Genomic DNA, 23,734 nt, shown 5'->3' with positions numbered 1-23,734 from the left:
AAGTGCCGAAATAATCAGTTTTTCATATTTTGGGTTGCGAATCATTTTTTCGGCTATTAAACCTTTATAGAAGACGGTTTTAACAGAATAAAACGCTATATGAATGCATTTTTAATACAATACAATTTGCCTAAAACTTGACGTGCAAGTGTTTCTACTTAGACATATGGTGGTGCCTGGGATAATAAACAGGCACCCTCGAAGGCTTTTGTCATTAAGATCCGGTGTCAGCCGCCTTCCCATTTGGCTCATCGCCCCCTCGTGGGGAGCTGACACCTTTAAAACCTTATTGTACCCTCAATGGGGCCCCATTTCCTGTGCTGAAAAGCCCATTCAGCGCCTCGTAACTACCGTCATCATGATCCTAGTGAATCGCTTCCCCCTACGCTTTAGCCAATTTTAAATCTGAAGTTTGGAGTGTTTGTTGCATGAAAACACTAGCGTTTGAGACGACACGCGCCCAAACGAAAAAGAATTCGTTCTAGGGGTGAGCAATAGACTAGTACCTCATGAACTCCGGGGACAGATAACGAAGGCGTGGGTGATGTGGGATCTTTACAGTAATTTGCAGTCTTATATAGCGCGAACGCGTCCCGAAGGTATCAAAGCGCTTTATATGAGGACCAGCTGGACTTCGATACCATTCAGCTCTTCCCCTCTCCCCCCAGAGTACTTTAGCTCACCATCACCATGATCGGTCCCTCCCCCCGCCCCCTTCCCCCCCTCCCCCCCGGGGCTTCTGACCCGGCCGAGAGGATTGGGGTAAAAGCGGCTAAGTTTATAGTTAAATGTTAGAAGGGAGGGTAGAATTGTGGATGGGATGACAAAGCTGTTGAGGGAAGAAACATTATGGTATATTGAATGCATTGGATATACTGTTTCAAATATATTAATATGATTATGAATGGATTTGCCGATTGTCAGTTAATATAGCATGCAACTTTAATCAGTAATGTATCACTAGGAAGATGCACAACTATTTATACAATCTATTGGAATGTAAAAAAAAAAAAAAAGTGAAGATACATACTATACTATGTTATATGCCTAAGAAATCTATTACAATTGTGTTTAAAAAAATATGAGGACCAGTTGTATTGCAGACCGACATTCATTTTTAGGTCTCGGCCTGCGTAGGCTGCGCTTGCGCAGTCTCGCCGGCGAGATCCTATGTTTTTCAGAGTGGGGCTTGAACCTGACCCTCTTCTTCATTGGCTGGCATCCTAAATGCTGGCCAGCCATTGGAGAAGACGGGCATCTTTCCACTTAAGCCCCGTCTTTTGGGATTCGGGGTGTGTTTTTTAGGTTCTTTCTCTCCTCTTCCCATTGGCTGAAATTTTACATCCCAGCCAATGGGAAGAGGAGAGAAACAAAAACACGCCCCCGTCCGAAAATGACGGGGCGTTTCTCCGAGGCATTTCTGCTGAACCTCGGAGAAACATGGTGGTGTGGAGCGCTCCTCTCTTGTTTTTTATTTCCAGCAATGCCTACAATTGTCGTTCAAAAGAAAATGCGTGCACTAATTTATGATAAAAGTTGTGTCTATTTAATGGAGCATTCCTTGCTCGTGCATTGACGAGCAGCCTGAGGGGAAACTCCGCTCTGTGGAGTTATTAGGAACTCTGCAGTCTACCCGGTGTGGGGGGGAAAAAACTCTACGAACGGAGTGGAATTTTACCATCTTTATTATAGCATAAATCAGCCCAAGTACTCGGAGCCCCACAACAGCAGCCTACTTAAGCACTTCGTTCACCCCTACACATTATCTGACGCAGTTGATCCACACTTGATCCCTTTCCCTATGCGATCGTTGGTCCTCTGCAAATGAAGCCCTTGTCTTTCTTTCCCGCTGTATGTTCAAAGAGTGCTCGCCCCACTTTTCAGAGTATGAATGCCCTCAGATGAGAACCTATTTAGTTGACCGTAACTTACCTGATACAGTCATTATCATGTACCACTCCGATGGCCTCGCACAGGGGAAGGATACACTCCTTTAAGTGGAGGCTGAGGGGCGAGCGTTGCTTGGGTCTAGCAGCAGCCAGCACTGGCAGCTCTCAGGAGTACTGGGTGGAGGATAATCAAAGAAAAGCCGGAGCCGAAGAGTGCCCCCACCTGGCACTGACATGCTGCTGGAAGCACGGTAAAACCCTTCTGGCTTTCCGTACCAGCTCTATCATTGACATAGAAGAAAGACCAGACTCCCATCACACGCCGCGCTTGTTTTTGTCTTCAAATGTATTTATTGCCATTTTATGAAAGGACAGACAGAAAATGTGAAGAGGTCAATCTGTATTGGCTTTACATGCACCTCATCCGTCTGTCTGTAATAGGGAGTAAGTGAGGACTAACGGTTTGAGCCGCCGTCAGCCCTTCGAACCAGGAAACCAGACACGAATCCTTGGTCTTGGCAAAGCACATCATTTTTTTCCGCCTTCGCCCCACCTGTGGCAGTGCATTTGGTGTGTCCGTGCGAACAATCCGGTGCGAATTTGTGACATTATACAAGGTCACGTGCATTTGTTTTGCTAGGCATAGTGAGATTAAGTGATTTGCCTAGAATCACAGGATATTGAGTCCTACCCAGACTGGAACCTTTCCCCATCCACAAAATCGGTAGCTATAACCCTGGCGTCCCTGTTGCCTAATACCCTACGCACCTGTTACTTTTCATTTCCGCGGATAACATAAAATTCCTTATAACACGCCTCTATGCCAATCTTGTGTCAGGCGCGTTTGCAACCACACTTATTGAACTACATGATTCGAGACCCCTTGACCCTCAGTCATGAAAACAAAGAAAGGACAAATGATTTAAGCGACCCTATGACTAACACAGCAAATTATTACTTTGAATGGCGTGAAAAGGAACGCACATAAAGTTGCAGTTTAAGTCAGCAGTTCCTGTAAGCTGCCAAAATCAGTGCCGTAAATGTAATCTAAGAGGGGTATTGTCTTTCTTAACCAGTTTTTACAAATATGTGTAGAGAGTTTACAACAGAAAGCAATTTCGTATTTCCAAGTGAAAATCAACTGTAATTGTAGTAGACGAAAAGTTAAGTTGTTTAATTTCTAATGTTTTCTTTTTTGTTTTTTTCTTCACTGCTATATCATTTGAAGATGGTCGCTTTGTTTCAATAAAATTATCTTGGTCAGAGAGAGGCTTGACACGCTGTTTTTTAAAATAGCTGCTGTCAGGTGATCGGTTTCTAACTCAAGATGGATGATACTTCTGGCTGTAGTCATATGACTAGTTGGGGATTTTCAAACCATGGAGCTCTTGGTTGTGCTGGTCTGCCTCATCACGCTGTCTGCAGGTCTGTGTTACCCTTCGTTTGTTGACTTAAGGCAGGCAGGTGTAAGGCAGAGTATTATCCCAGAAAGCACAATTGTACTAGACAACTATATAAGAGACCCCCTGAGAGAGAGTGGTTATTTTACTGTACTCTTCAGTGATTTCGTTCCACTGTTTATCTTGTTTTATGTAGCATAACATTTTAGCGGTTTGGATTTTTTTGTATTGTATTTTTTTTAGGAAGCCTATACGTCAGATTAACGCCTGTCGGCAGAACGCCATGTTGGAAGTAAATTGCATTAGGAATGGATGTGTAATATTTTTATCGTTTGTCTTAATGTTATGCGTTTAAGGGTCGTTGTTTCCAGATTTTCGTTTGCCGGTAGGGTCCTATGATCCAATTGCTGTATGCAGAGTCGAAGTTTTCGTATAACAAAGAGAACTGTGCCGTCCTGTCCAGTTTGACCGTTTATGGACTGTACTGTGAGTCACTCACCAACCCCCCCCCTCCTAGTCTGGACATTGTGTACATACTCTTGTTATCCAGAGTGGATTATAACAGCGGCCAGAATATAACGGACCCCACCCGTCCTACGCACAGGGTGAGAGCCCAGGACACCCCCCCCCCCCAATAGACCCTCCCTTGGGAGTTCCCATGGTGGGGCTTAAATGAAGGGTGCAACAACTACATTCTCAAAACAAAGACATTGAACCTTAAACAGGCACCATGACACTCATATAAACAGCACCCTAGAACATTAGGAAACTACCAACTGAGGATGAAAAAATTGCTTGACCTCCAGTGTACCGGTGACGGCTCCAATCTCTATTAGTCAGTCAAAAAGTAGGCATATCGTTTGGACGGGGTTGGATTGGACCTCAGGTAATGCCGCTCCTCGGTGTGGGTGATTCGCCACATTCTTACTTTATAAGGGACTCGAAATTTGGACAGATCACCACTCACATCATCAGGCTTAACCTTCACCCAATCTCAATCAACGTTTGACCCCTTGATGTCTTCTTTGCACTCTCCACCAATTTCATTTCACTCTCACGGAACTAACTTAGTTCCTAGCTGTCTGCTACTCATCATTTCAAGTGGTGTCTTTTTCCATATCCGAAATTTACAGTGGTGCGGTACGCCCACAACAGGTCTTTGACCGCCTTCTGCACATCCAAGTCAACTTTATACAGTAGTATCATTGTGCCCTTCACCAACCAATTCAGCCTCTCAACCAGGTCATTGCTCAGGGCATTGCTCTCGGGGTTATAAAGCGAGATACACTTTTTACACCCAGTCAGTCAAGAGCTTTAGCTTCTCAACCGAAGTAAGTTGAGTGCCATTGTCGGTAATTCATTTAGAAGGCATTTCTTCTCTCCTGAAGATCTCTCCCAGCACTGCAATGGTGGCTTTAGTGTTGATACATTTCATGAAAACCACTTCCAACCACCTGGACTTGACAGCAACTAATACTGCTTCATCCCTCTTGTGCTCAGGATGGCACATTAACGGGCCTATAAAATCTAGGCACATCTCCCACACAACATCCACCTCAAGCAGATGTTGATCATGTTCTTTCACTCCCAGATCGACCCTTAGTCTTTTTTCAGAGTTCTTGCACACCTCAGGTGCTTCAACTCACTGTCTTGTCTGAGTATCCATTTTCAGCAACCAAACCCTCTTAAAGTATGTGTGAGTGGCTCTGTGTGTGGGGGGTGCTCTGTGTGTGTGACTGTGTGTGTGTGTGTGACTACTACTCACTCTATACTACTCTCCACTAATCAACACTACTCACTAACTGTCTTACCATATTGGGTGACCTCAATTTCCATCTTGACGAGGTTAACTCAAAGGATACCCTGTCATTGGTTGAGTCACTCGGAGCCTGTGACCTTGTCCAGCTTGTGAACAGTCCCACAAACAAGGCGGGTCATATCCTCGACGGTGTATTTTCTAGTGATTTGAGACTCTCCATTGGTCCCCCTCTGCCGTTGGTCTGGACTGACCACTTTGCAGTACCGTTGGAACTTGCTCTTCCTGCCTCATGCCCTACTAAACAGGCTACTACTTCACTTACTCTTAGGAGAAATTTCAGAAACATCACGGATGAGGCTTTTGCCTCTCTTGTTTTAGCTCCCGAGTCCCTCTCCCTGAAAGACGCGGATGAGGCAGCTCAGGATCTGATGGATTCCATCATTAATGCAGTGGAAAAGCTTGCCCCCGCATCTCTGCGTTATGTAGCCCGGCGGAAGCCTACGGCAGCGTGGTTCTCCGACCAGTTGAGATCCCTAAGGCAGGGTTGTAGGAGCAGCGAGAGAAGATGGAGGAAATCCTGGGACCCTAAGGATCGGGAGGTCCATAAGTCTGCACTGCGGGAGTATAAACAGAAAGTGGTATTGGAAAAGCAGGAGTACTTTTCCAACCTTACTAGCTCTGTCACTTCATCTAGGGAGCTTTTCAAAATCGCTGACTTGCTATGCTCCCTTCAACTCCCAGATCCCGTAGTCAGCTCTCAGGATCTTTGCAATGATATCTCAGACTTCTTTCACAACAAAATTCTGGACATTCGTGTTTCTTTAGAAGTCCAACGTCACTCCCTGGACGAGAATATCCCTCCTGCCATAGTTAATTTGGACTCTCTGGATGTAGTTCCTTCCAGATTACTTACGGAATTTCCATCTTTGTCCCTGGAAGGACTGAACCTTCTACTTGACAGGACCAAATCCTCTTCCCCAATGGATCCTCTACCTCTCAAAAAACTCAAAGAGTGTAGAAGTAGTCTCCTTCCTCCTATGCTGGAGGTTATGAATAAGGCTATTGTCCAGGGTTCTTTTCCACCGGTATGGAAGAAGGCTATTGTGAAGCCTCTCCTTAAAAAACCATCACTTGACCCCGGCCTTCTTAAAAATTTTAGGCCTATCTCCCTACTCCCTGCCCCAGCAAAAATACTGGAAGCACATCTTAATCTCCATCTGTCTTCCTTTCTGGATGCTTCTGAATACCTTGACAACACCCAGCACGGATTCAGAAAACACCACAGCACGGAGTCCGCTCTTACTCTTGTGGTCGATAATATCCGACGCAAAGTGGACTCTGGCCAAACTACAGTTCTGGTCCTGTGGGACCTCACGGCCGCGTTCGATACCCTGTCTCCCGCCATCTTAACATCTCGGCTTAGGGAGGCAGGTGTTACTGGGCCGGCCCTGAGTCTCCTTAATTCCTTTCTCTTTGATAGGGAACAGAGAGTGATGCTCGGAAACTACCTCTCCCCTGCCAAGTCATTGCAATGCGGGGTGCCACAGGGGTCGGCATTAAGTCCGACCCTGTTTAACATCTACATGGCCCCCCTTGCTAGACTAGTAAGATCGCAGGGGATGGAGGTGGTATCTTATGCCGACGACACCCAGATCATGGTGTCACTGGCTCATTCCTCTGTCAGGACATCCGCCTCCAGCTTCAGGTCATGCATGCAGCATGTGGCAGATTGGATGATCATCAACTCCCTTAAGCTGAACGGCGACAAGACAGAGGTACTGGTCTTTGGGAAGGACCAAGGTGTTTGGTCGAGTGAGTGGTGGCCTTCTTCTCTTGGCACCTGCCCCACCCCCTCCCAATCAGCCAGAAATCTCGGCGTGGTATTTGACACCTCACTCTCGATGTCTCTACAAGTGAACCGGACCGTGGCCACTTGCTGGGGTGTGATCAGGATACTCAATAGAATCTGTAGCTATCTCTCCCTCCAGGCGCGCAAACAGATTGCAGTCGCTCTTGTTGGCTCCAGGTTAGATTACTGCAACTCTCTGTACATGGAGTCCAACAAGGGCCTTATACATCGACTGCAAATCGTGCAGAATGCTGCAGCGCGCTTTGTTTTGGCTCTTCCTAAGACATCATCTGCCACCATTGCGAGGAGGGATCTTCATTGGCTCCCTGTTCAGCACAGAATTTCTTTTAAAATGTTGTGTCTGACATATAGAGCACTCGCGGATGTCTCAGCGGGTGCTATCAGCTCTTTACTCACCTGCTACTCTCCAACAAGATGTCTCCGATCCGCGGGACTATTCCAACTTGTTGTTCCCAGATTCAGGCTGACCAGATGGGGAGCCAGGGCTTTTTCCGTTGTTGCCCCTCAGCTCTGGAACGCTATTCCAATTGAGATTAAAACCTTACCCTCAATGGATTTGTTCAAAAAGGCCTTAAAAACGTGGTGCTTTTCCAGAGCCTACCAATGATAGATTGCTTCGGTGTTGCTATGAGCTGGTATTTATGAAGTAGGCGCCTTGACGCCCATTGGGTAAAGTTTGCGCAGGACAAGACTCCTTTCATTCATTCAACTACTATTGCCAACAACTTACTCCTACACTACTCTATACAAGTACACTCTCTATTATTCAACTAGTCACTCTCTCCTAACACTTAATAAATGCTAATACTCTCTACTACTCTCTAATGCTTAACAATTGCAATTGTAAATGAAAATAACATCTATTAATCTGTTTAAAACAAAAACAATAAATGAAAAAAAGAAAATTTGCAATACCAATAGCTCTAACTTTAACAAAGACGAGATCATTGCATTGTAAATGCTTGTTTTGTATGCCTGTGGCTGTCCGGTTGTTGGGTCTAAAAATAGGGGCACCCTATGGCTGACGGGCCTACGCAGTCGTAGTATAGTGGGCACGCAATGAGCTACAACAATTGGCAGCCCAGTCCCTAAGGCTGGCACGCTCTTTTGGCTTTATCACTCCAACTTCCCGCAGCACAAATTACTGTCTGTTGCAGGTCTAGTCTTCCTATTATTTTCCCCTGCACTTCCACCTTCCTGCTGCTGTGATTGGTCAATGTTATGACGTGCATTGGAATGTGATGTTAGTATTTATATGACGTACACCCCTGACCCCGATTACTCTGTCATTTTCCGACAGCTGTTCCTTCCCTCCCGCAAGCTCGTTGTTCTTGAATAAATACTTGAGGAATTACTTCTACTTTTACTTGGTGTTATTGAAATTCACTTCACAACATATTTGGCGACGAGGTTCGGGATGCGCTTTCTTTAGACGAGCTTGCGCAGGGATTTCTTCAGGAGCATCTTAACCTAATCTTCAAGGCAAGTGCTCTTATGACATTTATTTAAAAAATACTTGGATACAAATTAATTTGGTGTTCTCCATTGTGTTTCGGAGTCACAGTAGTTTTGGGACCAAGAAGTCACGTGGGCAGTACGCTGACGAAATCATTGAAGCAGCGGTGTTCGTGACAGGAGATTGGTGTGAAATTTAAAGGCAAGTTACGGATTAATTTTGTGAGTTACGAGTAATGCTTCTAGTAATTCGGGTACCGTGTGTTTCCACAGCGTAGCCGATCAAGGGAGAATTCAACGGCAGTTGATGTGAGGCAGTTCAACTGTCATTCTAGTTCCTCACGCGCTGCGGTAACAGTCATTCTTTCCGCTCAGCTGTTTGTCAAACAGCAGAGTTGATCGCGTCACGACGTAATCGACGTGGGCAACGCGACGCCATTTTTTGTTGAACATTCCGTTCATAGCGGCGCATCGAAGCTGAGGTAAATAAAACGTGCAAAACTATTTCTTCACTCAGTTTATTTGTAAAAGAAATTCATGCTTGTATTAAAAGGAGCGTTTTCTCTCATATTTCCTCGGCGAACTGTTGAGCACTTACATGATTCATTAGTTTGGTAAAAATGTTCTATATTTATAAAAGAAACGTTTTTTCTTCTCATATTTACTTAGAGAATTTTAACAATTCAAAATTGATTTATTTATCAAAAAAGAGGCTTCAGAAACTACTCTGGAAAATATGACCAGTGAATCGAACTTCAATGCTCCAGCATTTTTTCTAAATGAACCTGGTAAACCGGTCATGAAATGGCACAGCTGGTACAGGTCCTTCAAAAACTATTTGATTGCCATCAATGGTATGAAGTTCGATGCTGAAAGGAAAACAGCAATTCTTGTTGGGCTGTTGGGGGTGGCAGGGCAAGAAATTTTTTATAGTCTGGCAGAGTACGAACCACCACCAGGCCAGTTCATTCCACTAGATGAATTCCAGGAAGCTGTCAAGAGATTGGAAAGACAATTTGATGAGGAGGAAAACATAATGGTGGGCAGACACCGATTCACTATGAGAAAACAAGCTGAAAGTGAAAATGTAGAGGAATACATAGCAGCTTTGAGAGTGTTGGCAACCAAGTGTGACTATCAAGATAGGGTTGATGAGTATATACGCGACCAGTTAGGCTTCCACTGTTATGAAAGAAAAATTCAAGAGACGCTATTAGCATGCAAAAGACCAACCCTATCAGAAGCTATTGACATTGCAAAGGGTATTGAAAGATCATTAGAAGGGTCAAGGGAAATAACTGGATCTACAAACAAAAATTCTAATGTGTATTTAGTAAATGAAAAAAAGAAGAGAGATAATGTTTCTTTCAACAAATTTAAAATGCATGCAAATGTTAATACATCTCAATTTGTATGTTATAGATGTGGTTCACACAATCACAAGGCTGATTCCTTGAGTTGCCCGGCATTGGGGAAGAAGCGCACAAGATGTCTAAAGGTAGGACATTTTGCGGGGGTATGTGGCACTTTTGGCCAAAAACCGATTTACGCCAACAAAGGTAAACTGCGTAGAAGAGTTTGATGAGAATATGTGTTCTAATATTGTACTTACTATTGAGGAGGAATACAAAAATATTAAAGGACCGTCAGGGGTGGCCACTGTAGGAGAAGTTCACCTTAACATTATGGCGGATTCTGGTTCGCCGATTACAATAGTTTCCGACAAGAAATTTCTTCAGTATTGGCCACAAGTGGATTTGATTGAATCTGATGTCAATCCCAAAGCCTTCGGGGAATCAGAGATCAATATATTTGAGTACTTTGAAGACATCCTAAATATCAAAGGTAGATGTGTGAATACAAAAATGTATATCGCAATACGCGGCAGAGACATTGTGGGATGGAGAGACTTAGCAAAATTAAAAATAATTTTGAAGCCTGGGGCTGAAGACCCCATTGTACTTGATGAGGGGTTTATACCTAGTATAAATGTGTCTGCACTAACATGCAATAATGAAAGCATAGCCACCATCCTTAGTAAATATGACTCATTGTTTGAAGATAGAGTAGGCTGTGTAAGAGGCTTTGTACAGAAGATAATTCTAAAAAAAGATGCGGTACCTGTAAGACATAGAGTCAGGTCTCTACCCCTAACAGTCAAAAATGATTTAAAATGTGTTCTAGAACGACTAGTCAGCGAAGGAATTATTGAACCAGCAGATTCTGCTGAATGGATTTCGGGGATTGTTTGGATAAAAAAGAGGAATGGTGAGTTCCGCCTGTGTGCAGACCTCAGTTCACTCAATAAGAATATTCTTGTAGATTGTTTTCCCCTTCCCAGAATTCAAGAGATCTTAGCTGCAACTGCAGGTTCTACATTTTTTTCCCTTATCGACCTCAGGTCAGCGTACCATCAAGTTAAGCTTGATGGGGAATCCAAAGAGTTGACCACATTTATCACACCCCTGGGAGCTTACAGATATGTACGATTGCCTTTTGGGTTGGCGTCCTCAGCAAGCGTCTTCCAAAAGCTAATGGAGAACATGTTTGGACAGATGAAAGGCGTACAGAAGTTTCAGGATGACATTCTCATCCACGCTGAATCTGTAAGTGAACATAATGTCATTCTGGAGAAGGTACTTGGTAAGTTGAAGGAGAGGGGTATGACGGTTTCAAAGAACAAATGTGAATTTCTTAAGACTGAGGTGGAATATCTAGGCCATGTAATTAGCAAAGATGGTATCAAATCCAAAATGAATTTAGTCAGGTCAATTTCAGAAGCCCCTAAACCAGAAGACAGAGATTCGCTGAGATCTTTTTTGGGGCTCAGCAAATACTATTCAAGATTTATAGAAAACTACGCTGAATTGGTTGAGCCCCTGAGAGCCCTTTTGCGCAAAGGTGAGCATTTTAAATGGGAAGCACAACATGAGGGAACCTTTGCAGAAATCAAAAGGTCTATTGTAAATGCCCCCACTCTAAAACCATTTGATACAAAAGGTACCAACATTATTACTGTAGATGCTAGCTCTGTGGGTATAGGCGCAGTTTTCACTCAGAAAGTCAATAAGCAAGTTCATTCAGTAGCGTTCATTTCACGCAGATTGACAGAGGCAGAGAAGAATTACAGTACCATCGAGCGAGAAGCGCTCGCATGTGTTTGGGCGGTGGACGAACTGAAAATGTATTTATGGGGGAAGGATTTCGAATTAGTTACCGACCACAAGCCGCTCACGTATATGTTTGATGGGTATGGCAGAGGTAACGGTAAGGCCTCAGCCAGGCTGGTGAGATTGTTTGCAAAACTGCAAGAATATGATTTCACTATCAAACACATATCAGGCAAGGACAATATTCGAGCTGATTTTCTTTCAAGACTACCCACTGAAAGTGTTGAGGTGCAGAATGAAGATGACACTGAGTGTGTAGTCTCATCCATATCCAACATTAATGTAACAGGAAATGCAATGTCAGAAAAAGAGTGGTTAGAAGCCATGAATACTGATTCTGTTTTAATGAAGGTTGGAGATTTCATGTCCCACAAGTGGCCCCCAGTTCGAAATTTGTCTCCTGAATTCAAAACCTTCTTCCAGGTGTCAGAGGAACTAAGTTGTGTTGACGGGTTTTTAATGAGGGGCGATTTATTAGTTCCCCATTTAAACTTAGGAACAAATTGATATCTACTGCCCACAGTACTCATTTAGGTGCCACTATGACCAAAAAGAGGCTAAAGGAACAATATTGGTGGCCTCAGATGGACATTGATGTTAACTTATTTGTGGAGAAATGTATTGTATGTATTACATCCGACAAGCACTGTAAACCAAGAGTTCAGGAGATGCAGTTGGTATCCATCCCAAATTCAGCATGGTACAAAATCGCCATCGACATTGCAGGACCATTACAGGTGTTGGACCGGGATTCCAGATTTCTCATTGTAATGAGTGACTACTACAGCAAATGGATATACCATAAGTTTGTCCCGACTATTGACTCAGACTCTGTCATTGACTTTTTGGACACATGTTTCTCCATTGAAGGAAGCCCACGCATACTGGTGTCAGATAACGGGAAGCAACTTACTTCCAACAAAATGTCTTAATTCACATGGCATCAGGCATGAGAAAACTCCCTTATACCCTCCAAAATCGAATGGGCAAATTGAAAGAGTGAACCGATTTATCAAGGACGGCATTCAATTAGCTAGAGCTTCAAATATTCCTGTAAAGAAATTTATCCAGGAAAGAGTATTTGCATACAAATCTACCCCAAACAGTGTAACAGGTTTTTCCCCATTTTTCCTAATGAGGGGAAGGAGATGTGATAATGACATTGTGCCTAAAATTGAAGGGTTTAAGTCAGGGTTACCCTATCCTGTGGTCATAAGGGAAGAACAAATGCAAGTTAAGCAGAAGATTGTTGGGAACCAGGTCAAAGCCAAACGCTATCACGACATGGTAGATAAAGCTGTTAACAAAGAGTTTAACAAGGTTGATTGGGCACTTGTCAAAAGACATGATGGACAACATAAAGGAGAATCCAAGTACTATAAACCCGAGGAGGTGGTTGAGGTCACAGAAAGTGCCATTTGTTTGAGATTTCTGGGTTGGCGCAACAAGAGTGACGCCATATGTTTGAGCAAAAGCCAGGCAGAATTATGGTTTGAGGGACTCAAAAACTAAGCTCTAGGTGACAAGGAATTCTCATGGTTGAATACTTATTCAGGTGAAATTGATAAACAAGTTGATTTTTCACAAAGAGAAGCACGTTATCAACCAGTTAACTATGACATGGAGGAAATGTTTAGAGATGATGAAAGTAATGCCAGAACTGATATTGTAGAGAGGCATGGCGAGGGCAGCGTGGCTGAGGGACAAGCCATCGCTGTGTATCTGATCCCAAAATCAGTACCTCCGGTGTATCCGGGGAAGAAAGTGCTAAGTGTCATGGAGGCTGGGAGGGTACCTGTACCCGGTTTGGGAGCATATCTAAGTTGCCAGCGGGCCTAAAGGCCTATGAGTTGTTGTAAATATTCACCTCTGTGTTTGATAAAGGGGAGATGTTGCAGGTCTAGTCTTCCTATTATTTTCCCCTGCACTTCCACCTTCCTGCTGCTGTGATTGGTCAATGTTATGACCTGCATTGGAATGTGATGATAGTATTTATAATATGACATACACCCCTGACCCCGATGACTCTTGTCACTTTCCGACAGCTGTTCCTTCACTCCCGCAAGCTCGTTGTTCTTGAATAAATACTTGAGGAATTACTTCTACTTTCCTTGGTGTTATTGAAATTCACTCCACAACACTGTCAGACGCTGAATACGTATTCCCTGCACCTCAATAGGAGAAACAGTGCTGAGTGCCCCACCCTCATTATTCAACCCTCACTCTTTGAGGGAGGGAAGACACTGCCGGGGTCCGCACGCTGAATCTACACCCCCTCCCCAATACATATAGGGAGTGTGCTTAGCTGTTTTAATCTTTCGTTCAGCTAAGTCCCTTTGTTCTACACCGTTACAAAAGGCGCTGTATAAATACCACTCCCAGTACCGGACGGACACAGATATAAAGGCTAGCTCGTGCAGGCGTGCACGCACACAGCAAACGTCACCGGACCTCGTGCTGCTGGCGGGTATTTTCCGGAGCATCTAAGAGGTCGCTTCCCGTGTAACGGCAGGGGCGGTCTCTTCTGGGACAGTCATTTTAGGGCCGGCCTTTTTTTCTGCAAACCAATCACATTGGTTTGGTGGGAGGTACAGCGCCAAAGGCTCCACTTGTACCGCCCCTTGCCTTGTCACTCAGTTTGAAACCAGGGTTTTCGATGACCTCCCCTTGACATCAGATACTGAAGTTGGTTGGAGTCGATATAGATGAGAGATAGAGGTAGTCCGATGTACAAGCGCTCCTGTTAGGAGGTAAGACTCAGGCTTGGGAGCTTTCTGCAATACTCGGGGAAATTTCTCGTGTAGCGTGTTGGGGATAAAGGGCACCTTCATGTGATAAAAACAAAAAACAACCTGCACAACATTTGAAGTCCCCTTGTGACAGCCTGCAGTATTTGATTTGGAGCACTATTGATAGTGTTTCCACGCACCCTTCCCCCTCACATGATGAGTTTCCAGAGAGTACAGTCAGCACGCTGATCCCATACTCTGAGTCTGAGCACATGATTCGCTCAGTATGTCCTAGAGAACAACCTGGTAGCTGAGTAGGCAGGACTCGGGTATGATTTTTAATTTCCAGGTTTTGTAAGGGTATTAATTCACAAGGAATTTTTACGTCAAAACGAGTGCTCGGTTGTTACTTTAGCGAAAAGGTAAGATTAAGATCAGACCCACGATGGGCAAAGATTGAAAAGCAGAGTCCGACATTCAACATATACATTTTAACAATGGGTACAAAATCTGTAGCAAAGAAATTGTCGACAAGTGACATTAAATCTGTTTTAGGTTACTTAATTGGCACAAAGAGTCTCCGGTTTAATTAAAATATCTGACGGGGTTAAGACACCGGTTGCAGACATCTTTGTGCGTTGAGTAATTTTGAGGGTCTTATAGTTGTATTAAATTACTAGTGGTTAACACAGTTGTGGGAGAGTTCTGTGTTTTGTCCACCCACAGTTTTGACTCCCTGAGGGTTAATGTGACTGTCACAAAGCACATTGCTTAATATGCAGATCACCGATTTGATTTATATGTATAGGTAAGTAGGCTAGTGCTTATGACACTGAGATCATTTTGTTATTTCCAATTCATAAGATTCAATCCTTTTAATATAGCACAGTGATTTATCCAGAGTTGTATGCAAACTGTAAGTCATGGGTTTAGATCCATATTTGTTTTCTCAATTTGTTGTTATTCTAAGATAGCAAAGAAGGGTTCATTTGGGAAGTAAATCAAGTCTCTTTAATACAGACAACCACAGTCATTACATTATGTTTTATATCCTGACTTGGTTTTTCTCCCAAACCATGCATTCTTAACATAAAGGCCCATATGCATGAACACATTTTCCCGTAGAAACAGAATGGGTAAAACCCTTTGATACGTATGGCTGATAATGTCAACAAATATGGACAATATGGGATGATGCCTACATTTATGACCCTCATTCTGTTTTGTGACATTTCCTGTCCTGATTTACACTCTTGTAGGATTTATTGTACCTTTGTGTGTGATGTAAAGTGCTCTGACGCCCTACACTAGGATGTGTAGCGCTGTAAAAGGATTAAATAAAAAATAGTAGGTGCCATTTCAACCATTATTTGTGTCATTACTCATACAGATACATTTAGCATTCTAACAGTGCACGCACCTCTGTAACATAGGGAGGAGAACAAAGTCAGAAATCTGCATCCTAGCCATAGTGTCTCCAAACTACTTGTGATAAGCTGTGTGCCTTTGTTTCCTTCCATTGTATTGGCATCTAGCTAATAGGTTCCACACAGGCCCCAAACAGGGTGATACTTGCATAAAATAATGGCTGCTGGCCCTTCAAATAAGGCCTTTCTTTTGGGACTGGCTTGAAGTGAAAATAAGAAAGCCCCCTCCTCTCTTCCTGCTGGTTGATGTTCCAAACAGAATGCTGACAATATGCAGGCCTTGATAAATTATGCCCCAGTGTTGGAAAATGACTGAAGGAAAAATTGAGCATGGTTCCCTGGGTTGGCTGGATCTCAAATCCAGCCCAGAAATGCCTGCTGGAATCCGGATCCTGCAGTGTCTCCCTACTTTTCAGCACTGGTTGTAGAGAATATGTTGATGTAGGGAGAGAAATGGCAAGAAGCCTCCAAAGCTGGATCAGAACATAAGTGGGTGGAAATCCTTGGTGGCAAACCTTTAGCTCTGTATTACTAAGGTCATTAATAACTGAAATACCTGGGCAACACTTTTAGGCGCTATGTTTACTGCCAATCGTCCCATGTCGCAAAGTCGTTGGACTGTGCCATGAGGCTAAGTTATGCAGGGTTCATGAAAGTAACTAGTATTGCGAATCAAACCATCCATCCATTGACCAGCCTGGCCAAGGGCCACACAAGTCCGGTCACGTAGTTTGATCATTTTTTTTTTTAAAGAAATATTTTTATAAATCTTTATTAAACAGTCTTGACATGAAAGTACAAATCACAGAATCAATTGAGTTTACAGTAAAGTCAGGTTATACACAATATAGCAACACAGTTCACTGAAATTCACAGGGATGAGGGGTCATCATCATCATCATCATCATCATCAGAAACTTTGGACCATTTGCGGGGACAACCCCGAGCCACATAGATGGTTTTTTCTCTTTGCATACACCAGTCTAGATCTGGTTCCCAGGCTACAACTGTGGACGGGCGCGGGGCTCCCCAGAGCTGTGCGATATTTCTCTTGGTGCTCATGCAGCCAAGCCTGACCCATTTCGTAGTGTAGGCGTTTAGGTCAGTAGGTTCCCGGGATATTAGGGAGGCACCTGGGTGCTTCCGGTCTAAGTTCCACCCCCAACACTTCACTCATGACTGTATGAATTGTGTGCCAATATTCTTGGATTTGCTCACAGTGCCATAATATGTGTATGAACGTGCCCAGTTGTGTGCATACCCTCCTGCAAGAGCCGTCTGTCAGCCCACCCATGTGTACCAGTTGGGGACCAGTTATATAAATTCTGTGGAGGATCTTTAATTGCACCAGCCTAAGTCTTGCTGGGATGGCAACCGTCTTGGGAGAGGAGAATGCTTCCTGCCAAGTTTCCTAATCTAATTCTGTTCCGTCCCCAGTCCATTTGTCTCGCAATTTGAGTAGAGTGTTAGAAGACTGAACACGCTGCTCAACCTATTAGCATGATAATCTCAGCTACTTGTGGCAATACAGTGAAAATGATCAAACTAATACTTTTGGAAGGTACTCTGGGTTTCGAATCAATTGGCAGAAGTCACTCCTCTACGTCCTATGGGGAACTCCTCCCCCTCTGTCCCGAAATTGCCCGATTCCAGTGGTATCGGAAGGCTTCAAGTACCCGATTCCCCCATCATGCCAGCCAAGTGTCAGTTTTTTCATAGCTATGCGCGGCCTCCCTCTCCATAGTAGGTCTCTAATGAGCCCTTCGAGGTCTTTAAAGTACGAGTTTGGGACAAGGAGAGCTGAGTTCTGTAGCGCGTATAGAAAGCGGGGCAAAGACATCATTTTAAACAACGCAGCCTTGCCCACTAACGAGAGCAGGAGGGACTTCCAATGTGTTATATCACTCTTGAGCCGTTGCAGTGGGGGAAGTAAATTGTGGGCGTAGCAAATTGAAGGGTCTAAAGACATAAAAATGCCCAGGTACTTTAAGCCTTCCGAGACCACTGGAATCGGGCAATTTCGGGGCAGAGGGGGAGGAGTTCCCCATAGGACGTAGAGGAGTGACTTCTGTCAATTGATTCGAAACCCAGAGTACCTCCCAAAAGTATTGGTTTGATCATTTTCTCTGTATTGCCACAAGTAGCTGAGATTATCATGCTAATAGGTTGAGCAGCGTGTTCAGTCTGTATACTAGCTCCAGTGATTTATTGAAATCTGTTCCTCCTGAGGAGCAATGCCTAGGCCGTCCAAGAGTCAGTGTTTTATGGTTCATGCTGGGTGAGGCACTAGCTCTGATTGGCCAGCAGTCTGTTTACTTGCATGCACTGCGATGCATACTTGGGACTTCAGAATATAGAGTCATGTGGGGGAAGGGCTGTCTCTGGTGGACAGCCCTTCCAACTGCAGTACACACTAAAAGTATGATTAAAAAAAAAATAATTAAACACATTGACTGATTCTCTGTCCATATCTGAGTTTGTTAACAGTGCTTGTTAACAAAGTTTGTTAACAGCCGCTTTCAAGGACCGACTAGATAACAACGCCCACAACAGCAAGGAATTATTCAACATCGTCAAGGAATTTACCAACCCCTCAGCCAACTCTAATGACATCACCCCCTCTCAAGCCCTCTGCGACTCCCTAGCCTCATTCTTCCACAACAAAATCGCAGACATCCACAACAGCTTCGACAACCGACCCGATGACCAACCCACCCAACCCCCTGCAGGACCCCCACCCCCCTTGAACATCCTCAATGACTGGAAGCCAATCTCCACTGAGGACACCATCCGTCTGATGAACTCTATCCACTCAGGATCCCCCACAGACCCATGCCCTCACCACATCTTTAACAAAGCAGACTCCATTATAGCACCGCACCTCCGAGACGTCATCAACTGCTCCCTCAACTCCGCAACCTTCCCGGAAAGCTGGAAACATGCCGAACTCAGCGCCCTCCTGAAGAAACCCACAGCTGACCCCACCGAACTCAAAAACTACCGCCCTATCTCACTCCTTCCATTCCCGGCCAAAGCCATCGAGAAAGCGGTCAACAACCAGCTCGCCGCATTCCTCGAAACCAACAAATCCCTCGATTCCTCACAATCCGGCTTCCGAGCCAAGCACAGCACTGAAACCGCCCTCATCGCAGCAACAGACGACATTCGAACTCTACTGGACAATGGAGACACAGTCGCCCTCATCCTCCTCGACCTCTCCGCAGCCTTCGACACGGTCTGTCATAGCACCCTTTTACAACGCCTCAGAAACGTCGGAATCCAAGGAAAAGCACTGGCATGGATTGCCTCGTTCCTCACCGGAAGAACCCAGAGAGTCCGCCTTCCACCATTCAAGTCAGAGGCCACTGAAGTCATCTGTGGCGTACCACAAGGATCTTCACTCAGCCCCACCCTCTTCAACGTATACATGAGCCCCCTCGCGGTCATCGCACGCCAACACAACCTCAACATCATCTCCTATGCCGATGACACTCAACTGATCCTATCTCTCACCAGAGACCCTAACACTGCCAAAACCAACCTGCACGAAGGAATGAAAGAAGTAGCCGACTGGATGAAGCACAGCCGTCTGAAACTGAACTCAGACAAAACAGAAGTCCTCATCCTAGGCACCTCCCCCTCCGCCTGGAATGACTCTTGGTGGCCAGAAGCCCTTGGAAAAGCACCCATCCCGACGGACCACGCACGGAACCTGGGCATCATCCTGGATTCCTCCCTCTCGATGAACAGACAAGTCAACGCCGTTTCTTCATCTTGCTTCAACATTCTTCGCATGCTCAAAAAAACATTTTGTTGGATCCCCACCGAAACTAGAAAACCGGTCACCCACGCTCTGGTCACGAGCCGACTGGACTACGGAAACACCCTCTACGCCGGCACCACCGCAAAACTCCAGAAAAAACTCCAACGCATCCAAAACGCCTCAGCCAGGCTCATATTAGACATCCCGCGTAAAGAACACATCTCTGGTCACCTGAAAAACCTCCACTGGCTCCCCGTCAATAAGAGGATTACTTTCCGGCTCCTGACCCACGCACACAAAGCACTCTACGAAATCGGACCCGAATGCCTCAACACACGACTGTCCTTCTACACCCCCTCCCGCCAGCTACGATCCTCCAACCAAGCCCTTGCCACTGTACCTCGCATCAACAAAACCACCATGGGAGGTAGATCCTTCTCCTACCTGGCAGCTAAAACCTGGAACTCACTTCCCACTCACCTTCGCCTTACTCAGAACCACCTAGCATTCAGAAAGCAACTTAAAACGTGGACATTTGACAAGTAATTCCCCACCCTTCTTCAAGCGCCTTGAGACCCTCTGGGTATGTAGCGCGCTATATAAATTTATTGACTTGACTTGACTTGAATAGGCTGCCTTCTTTCCTGTCTGTTGCAGCTCTGTACCACTCTTCTGATCCTCTCTGCCCTCCACCAGTTCTCTGTCTCCTTCCCCTGTGTGGCATTCACAGCTGGCGTTTCTACCCATGACTCATTACCATGATCTTTCTTCTCTTTACCATTTCTAATTACTCCTCAGTAGCCAGAATCAAGCCAAGAGCCTGGCTTGTCTCTAAGAGCCTGTGCACGAGCTGATCCATGAAAATGTTTCGCATGTAAATCATGCAGTGAACATCATATAAAAATATGATTACGATTCTTCAAAAGTTAAAAAATAGTACATCTTTGACATGCTTACGTTTTTCCCCTTGTTATATCAAAGTATATAACTACACTGCAAAACATTTATTAAACTCCTAGCCGCTACAATTAACAAGCTGAAGTTAAATGTGTCGTTTGGCCTGTCTTCTAAAAATCTCCAATCGTTGTTCTAAGAGAGAGCCACCATTGGCGATGATACAGTATATCACTTTTCTTAAAGTTCTTGCCCTTTTGAACCTAAGGATTTCCAGACACAGCACATCTGTTTCTAGGTCGTCGTGGGCCTAATAATCAAAAGAGATTGGTATATACTTAAGAGTGTTGGTGGAAGTGTAGTACTTTTATAAGCAAAGCACTTAATATTCAATTTTACACATGCTTGCAAAGACCGCAATTATAGAGAACATTGTAGCATTGTACTGTAGTCTCATTTCCATCTTAGTTTTATTAGTTGCTCCAAGGATTAGCCAAGCTTTAAATGTAGAATGGCTATTAGCTGTGTTTTCCCCTACCCCAAAAGCATAACACTGGAGACTAAATTAAATGTGAAGGTCTCTGGGCGGGTTCAGTAGTTTGATGTGTCATAGAGGATGTAGCTGGATAGATGCATTTTTTGGAGGAGCTGGCATGCATCCCTCTTTTGAGAGAGTTTTGTATTCAGTGTAAATCCAAGAAATTTGGTATGTGTCACCAGAGCGGGCAGGTGTAGGGAAATCTGCATGTTAGTGTACAGAACTCTTTAGTTATGATGTTATCACACCCAGTAGTTCATTGGGGACACTATACAACAAGGGAGATAGGTGCACACCCTAAGCGTTGCATGAAAGGATAAGAGGAGAATACCATGATGTTTCAATTTATCACATCTGAAAACTGCCTGAAAGAAAGATTATAGCCAATATTTTATGTCTCATGTACAACAGAACTAATGCTACTCAGAGACCAAAAATACAGTCAATCAAGCGTCTCCTAGAATTTAGTGCGGTTGGTCTGCAGCTTGCAGTGTCAAGTTCTTAGTGCTGCACTGTTGTCAAAAGCCTGCCTTTTATGTGTGAAGAATTTGAAGCTTTGGTGTGTTTTTGGAGTTAAGATGCATTAACATTACATTTTCCCAACAGTTGAACTTTCACAAGTATCTAAAATGTAACTCATCGGAGTTGTCCATATTTGAATTTTAACCGTGGGGAGTCTTGACTATTTTGAGGCTGCTGGTTGAAAGGATCCTTGTTTCAGTGATGCTTTGGAAAGATGGATAATGTGAGGTGCAAATGCATTCAGCATTTCCTTTCAGAATGTTACCAGTATTGCATCATCTGTGGAAAAATATTGCTTAACAATATTCAAAACCATTGTTAGACCTAGCGGTTTTGGGCTAGCTGGGGCACATTGAAGCCAGTCAGAATCCACAGTTCCAAATAGGATAAGTACGATACACTTGTCTGATAACCTGAGCTCACCCTCTGGTAGCTTGGCACCGAGCAATCAGGCTTATCCTAGGGCTTGAGTGTAAAGCATTGGCACAACACCACCCTCGCACCATACTGCATATGCCACAAAAAGACTCAACACCATGTGTATAAAACACTTGACTTTGTATTTTACACACACGCTCACACACACACACACTCACTCACACACTGAAATCAAAATGAAACACATTGTATATACATTTTATAGTTATACGCATTTGTCAAACTTTGCCATTGAAATCAAAACACACATTGTATATACACTTTGCTGTTGTATGCAATTGTTGAATTTTCCCCTTAGCAGAAAGGTCAAACTGTTGCAGGTCTTTAACTATGCTGTGTGACCCAGCCCCTTAGTCATTAAACTCCACCAGCCAACGGTACACTTTGTCCCTGCTGGCGCTCCATTGCCTAGACAGTTGGAACCACCGAACACATAAAGAAACTGTTACTTAGTATTGTGCATCCAGATTAGACCTCCAGACGGCACCTGCATGAGTGTAGGATCGCTATCCCCTCTCCCCCGTAGACAAAAGGTTGTGACCCAGGAAGCTGGTGCACTTCCAAGTCTGGAGAAATGTTTTCCCCTCAAGTGGTGGTGTGACCTGCCGTCGCCCCATTTAGTCAGCTGCAGGTGCCCACCAGGCAAGTTCAAAAGGCCATCTTTGAAATGCAGAGGCCCTCTCTAAATTTTGTACTGTCTGCCATCCTACCCCTGGATGTTTGATCACTATCTTTAGTGGGGCCAAAACCCTGCCCCTTGGAATTCAGATGCCAACTCCTCCCCCACTTATCCATCCCAGAAGGCCCCTCAGAGTCACAGGTCCACAGTATCCCTTGAGCCCCTAATTTATGGCCTTCTATCAGGAATGCACAGCTGTAGCTGTCCCCATAGCACCTAGATGTGAATTAGGAGACAGGCCGACTCTAGAGGGATAGAGGTCACCAATTAAAGTAGGGAAAATAACCTCATCAGTCGTGAAATCCCAGCCAGAAATCCACCCACTTCATTCACTTCCACCTACTATTAAAGAAAAGGAACATCTCCCTCGAGACTCTAAGTAGAAACTGCACGTGGAATCAGAAGCCAAATTGTTCCTTAATTTTTATGTAGAGTATTTTCTGCAGTCTTCTGAGCAAACAGCTCGTGCTTGCTTGGATACATAACCTTAAGGTTGAAAGGGAGTAGAATTGTTGATGTCTGCCCCAGTCTGCCCAACTATTTTTACACTGCCAACACACTCTCAATTCACGCTTTTTCACAGGAGTAACTGGAAGCAGAACTAAAAACAACACCAGTTGAGTGCCTCTGCAGGCTTCCTTTGCCTGAGTTTCTTCCTTCAGAATCTCAGAATTTTCTCTTGCCATTTACGTGATGCCTTGAACATCACCGCCTTTTTCCATGTGGCCTCTGTACATTTGGCATATCATATAAATGCTGACTCATAAAGTGATCAAAGGTTAGTATGCATCGTCCTGCACCTCAAGTAGACCACAAACCACTCTTTCTAACTCTGATCTCAAGTCCTCTGCAGATACCTCTGTTGGGGCCATCAGGACTCTTTTCGTTCCCTTGAAGGTATGGTCCAGTGACTTCACTATAGAATCCAACTGCACCACACTGTTAACAATACATTTTCTGAATTCTTCCATTTCCACTATAGACGAGGTATCACTTGTGTTGCCCTTCTCCATTGCTCAGAGGGAAACAGGTTTTTTCCAGTGTTTTTCAAAACCCATCAATCAGCCAGTGAGGCTTGATAACTTGTTTTGTAGTGCGGCCACCATAATTTCAGTATCTTCTATCCTACCAATGAGTTCAGTGTGTAGTGGACTGATGGACTTCTTGAAGGTCTTGTTGCCACCTATGCTGGTTCTGCGCT

At 44.3% G+C, this 23,734-nt stretch overlaps 1 protein-coding gene across 2 annotated transcripts in view; it reads left to right on the top strand.

The window, feature by feature from the left end:
- Positions 1-14,184: 14,184 nt before the first annotated feature.
- The window catches only part of ABHD18 (abhydrolase domain containing 18), a 215,809-nt gene continuing 206,259 nt past the window's right edge, over positions 14,185-23,734 (top strand). For both annotated transcript variants that reach the window (XM_086962179.1, XM_086962180.1), the window contains exon 1: positions 14,185-14,293. The gene's annotated coding sequence lies outside the window, so the exon portion shown is untranslated. The remainder of the gene's footprint in view (positions 14,294-23,734) is intronic.

Source organism: Lissotriton vulgaris, chromosome 3_1 (assembly GCF_964263255.1).
Source record: "Lissotriton vulgaris chromosome 3_1, aLisVul1.2, whole genome shotgun sequence".
Taxonomy (NCBI): Eukaryota; Metazoa; Chordata; class Amphibia; order Caudata; family Salamandridae; genus Lissotriton; species Lissotriton vulgaris.
The sequence above is the reverse complement of the archived record's forward strand: the minus strand, read 5'-3'. Positions and strand labels throughout refer to the sequence as shown.